Here is a 9,422-nt window from a genome sequence, read left to right as displayed (position 1 = left end):
GGAATACTCCTTTAACTAAAGTTGTGTTTCTTCCCTGAACATATGTGTCTCATGAAATTCCTCCGAGTTCACTTATTGCTCTTTTCTGCATTTGCACAACATTTTTTTTTTAGCTTTTTCACAGCAGTAGCCAAGATGTGCAAAAAAATATTGTCGTTGCCAAGTTCTGCGAGCTTCCTTCTGGACAATTTCGACTCATTCACACTGGATGGAAGACAGTGACTGCAAGATTAAAGGAGAGGGGGCTGGGAGATGTACAGTCTTCAGGACACTTAGATAACGCCGCTTATCTCCCTGCAGCACTGAGTGCCTATTGCTGAGCCCTAAGGATACTTTATGTGACATGACCTGGAATTCTTCTCTGTGGAACCTCACTGCTTATTTATCATGGCCACTTGCCATGGTGTCTTTTTTGCAGTTCTGTCTTATTTGCAGATCCTATTTGCAGCATGTTACTACATATTCTCCAGTCTGTGCTGTTTATTTCCACTCCGCTTAGACAATTCTGTCCAGAGAAGACCACCTGGGTTTTGCTTCATTTACCAAGGCAGGGGCTATGGAGGTGGTTATGATGCATAAGTTCCAGAGCGGTTTGAGGGTTAAACATAAAGCAATGACATCAGGCTGTGATAGGAGCCAGATGGGAACAGTTTGAAGAGGGGGGCAGGTTTAGAGGGAAGGGGGAGAGGGCAGGTTTGGAGGGGGAGAGGGAGGGTATTTTGAAGTGCTTCTCCTTTGGGCAGGGATTGTGGGGGACTGGATTTCCCTCTTCCAGTCCTATGCTGCTTCCTTCAATCTTTGCAGCTGGACACTTCACTACTGTCTTCCCATTACCCATAGGAGGAAAGGAAACTACTCTGCCCTGCAGAGCATCAGAGGGATTCTGCCTGAGGAACATGACTGGCACGCAAGTGTGAAGCTGACAAGTTATCTTCTATCGCTTCAGCTCAGGGGTATGGAAGGAAGGATCTTATAATAACTAAACTAATATAGCTAATAACCATGTAAGATCATATTCAGTATCCTTAGGGATTAGATGCATCCATTTTACTATTAGAACGGAGAATATTGAGCATGCTGTAGATACAAAAAAATGCATATATTAGAAGTGTGCATGTGTGTTACTAGGTAGGACTAGTGGAATATCTAGTGCAACACCTTATATTAGCTATTATAATGTGCAAATAACCCAGACCTGTTATATCTGTAGCAGTCAGTGGGTAACACTATACTACACGATGCACTTGTACAGTAGGAGATGGGCAGGGAATGAAGGGCAGCTGGTTGCAGAGAGACTTATAATAGTATAGTGCAATACACTACAATACAATGCAATACAGTGTAACACAATACAATACAATGTAGCACAGCAAAGGAATGAATCCATAATGTAAAGCAGATGTAGCATAAATGGCGTATACGTAAATGTTCTATAGGTCTGATATCTGCTGTACTGATCAATACGAAGCCTTGCACACAAGTGTAGTGAAACGTAATATTTAATACTCTGTTATATTAGTACAAATGAGATTATTTTTTGTGATCCCCGTGCAATGAGATGGTTAATAGTGACAAGATGCAGACTCTGGAGCAGATGTCTATGCTGGCTTCCTCCAGTCCCTCATTGCCATGTGGGTGTGTCTGGTCTTCTAGGAATCACTTTTGTAGGAATATAATTTAGAATTATCTCACTTCGCTCTGCTTTTCTATGGTTTTGTCATCTGGTTTCTGTGCTAGATTATGAACGGCTGACTATTCTGATTTATTAGGCGCTTTACCTTCTCTGTTTGAAGGCGTTTTATGTGTTTCCTGTTTTTGTATTTGTCACCGGTCCTTGTTTTTTTGCACATTTGGTGTATACTGCTTTTATTGTTTTTATGTTGTGTAGCATATTTGCGTCTATTTCTGATTGTCTTGTGATCTTGTTTGTGCTTACATGTGAGTATTGTTGAATTCACTTTCAATGTTACCTCTATTTTGATGTTTTACATACCAGACCACTTTTGGGCAATTTATGGTTCACCATAGCACAGGACTACAATTTCCACCACTGACTAAGTGCCGGATATATGTAGTATGTGCTGAAGCATATAGTTTTACGGTAGTTGGTCAACCACCGCCTGCCTATCTCAAGCCCACATAATTATACCTATCAGTATACGGTTAGTGTATGTGGTCCTTGGTAAAAACACAGTAGATATATAATCTGTTCCTCTACATCAGTGATCCCCAACCTTTTGTAGATTATCACGAGACTCTATCAAATAGAGCAGGTGACATTGAGTGACATAATATTAAAATGGAAAGCCTATTAAATAAAGGAGTGAAATGGGTCTTATTGACCCTTGAGTTAAGTCATATCAATAGGATTGCATCCCTGTTCTACTAGTGCCCAGTCACCAGTTGGGTATCCACATGTATGTGTGTCGCATAGCCACCGATGGGGAGCACTGCACTGGATATATTGCCATATCATTATGTTACAGCAATGTCTCCGTGTGTGTCCTTGAATTCTGCTATGAACATACCATTACGATGTATATGATCTGATTCTATTCATGTCAGTTTGTGTTAACTGTATGGTTCTAGCATCTGTGAACATAATGCACAGCCTCATACATATTCTATGCTGACAGCAGTATAATACAATGCTATATACAATGGCCCCATGATACACACCCTTCCATCATGTTCAGGGGTGTGTCTAACTAGTTTGCAGCCTCATATGGCAACCAAGTTTAGCTTCTTTTCTGGCTGAAAGTATGTTTTAAGTGTGTACCAATAAACCAAATAATATTAGACTAGACTCAGATTACCTCTCACTATCCCCTTCTTAACCCAGGTAGCATTATAGGATCTACTGCAGGACATGTCTTCTATCTCATATATCTACCCTTAGGGTGGGATCACATTTGCGTTGGTGTCTTTTTGCAGAGACTTTGTTGAAAATCGCCAGACAAAAAAATTCCAACTTTCTTGTTTGGTGGTTTCGGTTAAAAATAACAGACACCCAACAGTCAATGGGATGAGAACAAGAGACAGCCCAATGTTAGTGTGACCCTAGCCTTACCTGGCCAACACCTGATGGGAATGAAACACTCAATGGGTCTAAAAACCATTGGCACAGATTTGTAGATTAGGGATGGACATCACATTTCATTACCAATGGATCTGGTTGACCCTACTGTCACTGAGCCCCCTGACCTGTGACTCTCCAATTTTTTCCAACTACAGTTGCCCATATTCCTTGAAAGCCATTGGTTGCATGGAATGACAAGAACTTGTATAGTATCATGTTGTCATATTGGCCATGATAGGACAATTACAAATCTACAGTAGCCACGTGATTTTTGGATCCATATAGTGCAAGGGTAGGGAACCTTGGTTCTCCAGCTGTTGCAAAACTACAACTCCCAGCATGTATACTTGCTCTGCTGTTCTTGGAACTCCCATGGAAGTGAATGGAGCATGATGGGAGTTGTAGTTTCACAGCAGCTGGAGAGCCGAAGATTCCCTATCCCTGATATAGTGTATGTCTTATTTCATATGTCAGATAAAGTACAAGTTTACTTCTATGTTATATCCTTATACCTTATAGACATTACTTATGAGTTAACTCAGGCAATGCGCCAAATGCCAATTGACTCTCCAAAAAATTAGTTCTATGTGTTATGGTTTAAAATTCCCGCCTTCAGTTTTTCTGACCATCCTTGTAAACCAGAGGCTTCTGCCAACAAGACCGCACCCATACTGGTGTAACGTTCTTCTTCTTATGTCATCACACGAGACGATGCAATGTGAACAGCTATAAGTACAAATTATAGTAAATCACCAGAGCGCCACCGGAGGTGGTGATAGGTAATATAAATATTACTCATATTAGGAAATATACTCAGTAAGGAGTGAGGAAGATAGGAACACCCAATACTTTACATCTTAGCTACTGGGAGTATTGACCAGGGTGTAAAGAACGTAGGAGTATATACAGCCAGATATCTAAACACCGGACCTGGTATATCCAGAAAACAAGATCTGGGTATATATAGAATTCTACATTGCCTATATCCAGGAGCCAGGTTTGGCTACATGCAGAAGATAGAGAATTACATCCATGTAGAACACAGGATATATTGAATCCACACTATAAATGGGTTCGACAAATATGAATGAATTAACTATGGGAGTTGTAACATAAATATAACTTTTAGGTCACTTTTTCCCTGACCTGACCAATGTCTATGTCTTACCATAAGGGCATGTGTACCACACCCTGATCCATAAACAAGCACCATCCTACCTGACTCCCACCGCTCTTAGGAGGGTTTAGGAATCTTAACCTCTAATGTGACTCATACAATAAATACAGATATTTATAGACGAGTCAATGTCACGGCTTCTCCACTATGCTAAAGTGTTCATTATATTTGGACTTGCGTATTAAATGATGTTCTTTTACAGCAGGGGTAGGGAACCTTGGCGCTCCAGCTGATGCAAGACTACAACTCCCAGCATGCATACTTGCCCTGCTGTTCTTGGAACTCCCATGGAAGTGAATGGAGCATGTTGGGAGTTGTAGTTTCACAGCAGCTGGAGAGCCGAAGGTTCCCTACCCCTCTTTTACAGTAATAATTTATTTTATGTCTTTTGATCCAGTTTTGTGTTTCTGGTTATGGGCAATCACAAACATCCAGTTGGCTAGTAACAGATATTTTGGCAATTTCGTCGTGTCCATCACAAAATGATGTCCTGGACTGGTCTTTGTCAGTCACACCAACACTTACTAACACATGTATGCAGCTGTATTTTTTGGCATTAATGAGTATACAAGCTTCTGCCCGGGATTTACAACATCAAAGCATATACACTGGGGCTTATTGGTCCATCCATCACCACTGTGGCTGCCAGATTCACATTTCCTGTTATAGTCTCCACTATTACTCTGCATTTTGGGATATTTTGCATTAAAGACACCAGACCATGAAAAACATTTATAACTATATGATCTGTATGATCAAATGTTGGGGTACCCCCCATTGCGACCATGAAATCTGGGTTCTGGTACTCCTGTTGAATGTAGCAGTAGTCACTACATCTATGGGGATAGCGGAGTGTGGTGAGAGGTTTCTACATGAAAATGCAAAAAGATATGTAAAAAATGAGCTGTGGTCCAGCTGCTGGGATCAACACCAATCCTGAGAGCAAAGCAATGAATGTCATAAGGCTCATACGCTAGGTTCACACTTGCACTAAGGTTTCTTTTTTTCAGGTCTACTTGAGGACTCAAAAAATTGGAAATCCAATCCACTTTAAAAAGAGTTTACCCATGGAAACCCACGGACCCCATAGACAATAATGTGGTCTCGCAGGTTTCCAGCTGAAAAATGTGGAGAGAAAAGTCCTGCTGGTACAACTGTAAACCCAGCCATTTTTAATACTATGACAGTGCCCTATACAGTAGAAGGTTACCACATTGGCATGATAAACTGATGTGGTGTATATTACAACAATATTACCTTCTTATATAATTACTTAGGGTCACACCCTCAATAAATGTCATTCGAATCACAAATAATACCCAAGACCCTCTTTAGCACATTCCAAAATGCCCCATACCCCATAAACAAAGACTGAAACAGAGACACAGATTCTCCTAAACCTCCTAAACTAAGAGACCCCAGACTACAACCCTAATAAACTGCCTACTAAATCAATATGGGCAACATATAACACACCCTAAAAATACAAACACCATACTCCCTAAAATACAGATCCAAGACCAAACCATCCACAAAGACCATAATAGACTCTAGACTAGACTATATAAATAGATATGGACCACAAACCAGATACCTTAAAATATCCGGATCTAAAAAACAGAGGACTGAGACCAGACCCCCTAAAAACACAAACCCCACATTAGTAGACCATGTTTTCTCCACAGAGGACAAGGTATCAGAGCTTCAAAAACTATAAACTCCAGATCCTACTGCCCCTGTTTACAACCCCAGATTAGATTCCTCCGTTATTGACCCCAGACCAGATCTTGAATTACCCCTATACAAATCTTACACCGGACATTCAGGAACTCATGTTTCCCTATTCCTTCACATCTCTCCTCTTCCAGTGGCTTCCTTGGACAATGTCTTGATGCTGTTTGCCATCAGGTCTGGTGGTACATGGAAGTGCAGGGAAGCATAGGGACAGGGAGTCTTGAGTTTATGGGGAACCCAAGGAAATCTGCCATCTCTTCCAGGAGACCACCATTTTTCTGGGTGTCTATGGGGCATGTGAAGATATTTGGCAAGCATGGTGTAAAAAAGACCTAAAAGAGCTTGGACTTGACTTGAAACCAGCTGTGTCCCTGTCTACATGACCTGGACAGATTTATAAACACTGACGTATTACATTACATGACAGCAAGCAGAGATCTTGAAAACTGATAGGAACTGAGAGATAAAGAACAGGAATAAAAGGTTTTTGCTACTATAATGTCCCTAAAGATGATGTTCCACAACATGTAACATTTTTAATTTCTATTAGTTTAAATCATACCTAAACTTTATACTAAAGTTTCATTAATGACTTTGTATTATTTATTAGCGAATTTTGTCTCCTTTTTGTGAAATCCTGCACTAAAATCCACTTTCTGTCTCGTTTCTTGCTATAAAATTTCGAACTGTGATATACAGTATATATATATATATATATATATATATATATATATATGTCGTATATACAGTCCCTATATCTTGACTGTACTTTCTCCATCACCTTTCATATGACACCAGAAGAACTGTTCTATGCATTATAATGCCTAAGATATATGTATCTGAAATGACAGTCCCTCCGCCTCTACTTCTCTATATTACACAGGCACTCCCCTGTACTTCTCATAAGACTCTTAATAGTAAAATAGGGGGTAGAAGTAGATTTCAGTGCAGGATTTCACAGAAAGGAGCCACAATCTGTTAATAAAGTATATTACAAAATGTATCAATGATACAAATACTGCCAGAAAATCAAAACTTGTCCAAAAGTTTAGGTCCATTTTAATGTGCTGATAAATGTAAAATTTCATTGATCTGTAGGGGTTAATCCTTTTCGAGTTGGAGTAACATGTACAGGGGAAGACAGTAGCTTTCCATAAATGGAGACTTTTCAGGGGTAGAGAAATGCTGGCATCAGAGGCAGACACAGCAATCCCGTGTCCCAGACGCCCATGAGAACTCCTTATTTGCTAAAAGTGCATAATAAAGCTGAGGATATGCAAATATTAATATGCGCTAGATATCACATGTATACACTTGCTTGTACAGTATACATGTGTTGGGGGTATTCGGATGTAACACATGACACAGTCCATACATTACTATGTATCTTTTCCTATTAGCTTCCTTTTTTCCCATTACAAGTGACTGGGCAGGATTATGTGCAGGTTTATTGGGTGATGATGTAATGGATGTAATCTTAATGCATCAGGGACCTATATGCTTTACATTGCAAACCACCTGGTCCCTCTCTGGATCGGTGTATTTGCAGCGTCTGTAGTTCCAATTCCATTTCAGCAGAGGGCGGTATTTCATGTTCATGTCTCTTTGGAGGGAATAGAAGTAGTCTAAGTTATTTTTTGTATCATTACACATCTGTTTTACTGACGTCAGTAATAGAAGTGGTGGAATCCATCGATGCATGAATTACAGACAGGACCCGACAGGGATGATCCCTAGATAGCTGCAGAGAATTTAGATTTTCGTCCTAAGGGAGGTTCCTTCTTTGTATACAACCATTTCTCTGGTTCCCTAATAGAATGTCACTTCTTGTGACATTACCAAGACACTCTGGCATGGCCCACAGTCAACTTACTGTATGTGTTCAGTGCAATACAGGTCATATGTATGAAAACAGATGGTGCCCAAATGGAGTGAAGTCTTGCGCATAAGTCAGTAACTAATAAATATCTCTAGTACAGGGGTGGAAATGCCATATGTGCAACATGTACAGTTACATAGAGACTTAGAAGATAAGGGGGGAGTTACTGTCTATTTCATTGCATATAAGGGACTCAGATGATGACCCACAATTACTGGTGGATTATTAGTCCTCTATGATGAGCTATTCAAAACCAAGGGGCCTATATATTCTATATACCCTTCTATCACAAAATTGATATGGCGGTGGTCTGTTTATTAGTGACAGATTCCTTGCAGATGTTGTTCCTGGCGGGATTTGAACCCCAGACACCAGCACTGCAAGGCTGCACTGCTAACCACTGAGCCACCATGTTGCCCCTGATGTAGAATACAGTAGAGTGGACCAAGGGTGTACCCCACACTGTATCATGCTTTGCCCCCACTTTCCTGGTTGTGAGCTGCTCATGCCATGTACAAACCTCATCGGACTATACATTTCCCCTCCAGTGGACAAATGCATAGGCTATCCCAGAATGAAGCCCTTCTAACTTTTTGCTCATAGGGAGGGGTGTTCACAGGGGAGGGCGTATGTACAGGGGTTGTCAATAGTGAGACTACCCCATTAACATCCTATAAGTAGGCTGTGAACATAAGAATCTGTATACTGTAGTGATAACTTCTGCTGCAGTTTCTAGTAATGCAATGAGTTGTGTCTATGTTATTTCACCCCATGTCACCCCTCATATACAATACATTTGTAATGCAAGAAGCATAGTTTACACTAATGGAAGTCTGTGCGGGGCCCCAGCCTCAAGTGTAGCGAATGTCTATCTATTATCATCTATCATAAGTTTACCAGAACTTAGCTCTGCAATACTCCCATTATAATGCATAATATGAGACTGAAGCACAGAAAAGATGGCATTGCTCCCAGTGAGCTGTCACTTCTCTAAAACTGGTGCCAAGTAGATTATTACAGTATAAACCCGCACTACAGATGAAAGTAACATGTCGTTCCAGGGCTCCAGTATAAGGCGTCACATACTGTCCTCTTTGATGCAGTAAATTACAATTAGCTTTGGACATACAAGCTGACTGCTGACGTATTATAATACTGGACCCAGTGCAAAAACGTTACTGCTGATCCATCTGTTTAAAATTATTCTAGAAGCCCTGGCATTTTATATTGTTTGGCCATCAATGCCTGAAATCATATCAGTAACAGTAATATAGTTTGCCTCGGGCAGAAGAGGGGCTAGGTGTAGCCCTGTGACCAGATGGCTATATATGGTACATTAAGTAAAACAAGGGCCATATTTCATGGAATGATTATGCCATCATAAGCCACCCATAGGCAGGGGCATAACTTCATGGTGCAGTTGCACCAGGGCCCAGGAGCCTTAGGGAGGCCCATAAGCACTGGCATCAGTATTGAGATTGCAGCTTCCATCTCGCCCATAAACCAAGGAGACCCACAGATTACCCCTAACCACACTAAGGTGGATTAAACTC

At 40.7% G+C, this 9,422-nt stretch overlaps 1 protein-coding gene across 12 annotated transcripts in view; it reads left to right on the top strand.

The window, feature by feature from the left end:
* Positions 1–749: 749 nt before the first annotated feature.
* Positions 750–9,422, top strand: part of COL6A3 (collagen type VI alpha 3 chain) — a 92,252-nt gene continuing 83,579 nt past the window's right edge. For all 12 annotated transcript variants that reach the window (XM_075283985.1, XM_075283988.1, XM_075283984.1 and 9 more), the window contains exon 1: positions 750–953. The gene's annotated coding sequence lies outside the window, so the exon portion shown is untranslated. The remainder of the gene's footprint in view (positions 954–9,422) is intronic.

Source organism: Leptodactylus fuscus, chromosome 8 (assembly GCF_031893055.1).
Source record: "Leptodactylus fuscus isolate aLepFus1 chromosome 8, aLepFus1.hap2, whole genome shotgun sequence".
NCBI classification, from domain to species: Eukaryota; Metazoa; Chordata; class Amphibia; order Anura; family Leptodactylidae; genus Leptodactylus; species Leptodactylus fuscus.
The sequence above is the reverse complement of the archived record's forward strand: the minus strand, read 5'-3'. Positions and strand labels throughout refer to the sequence as shown.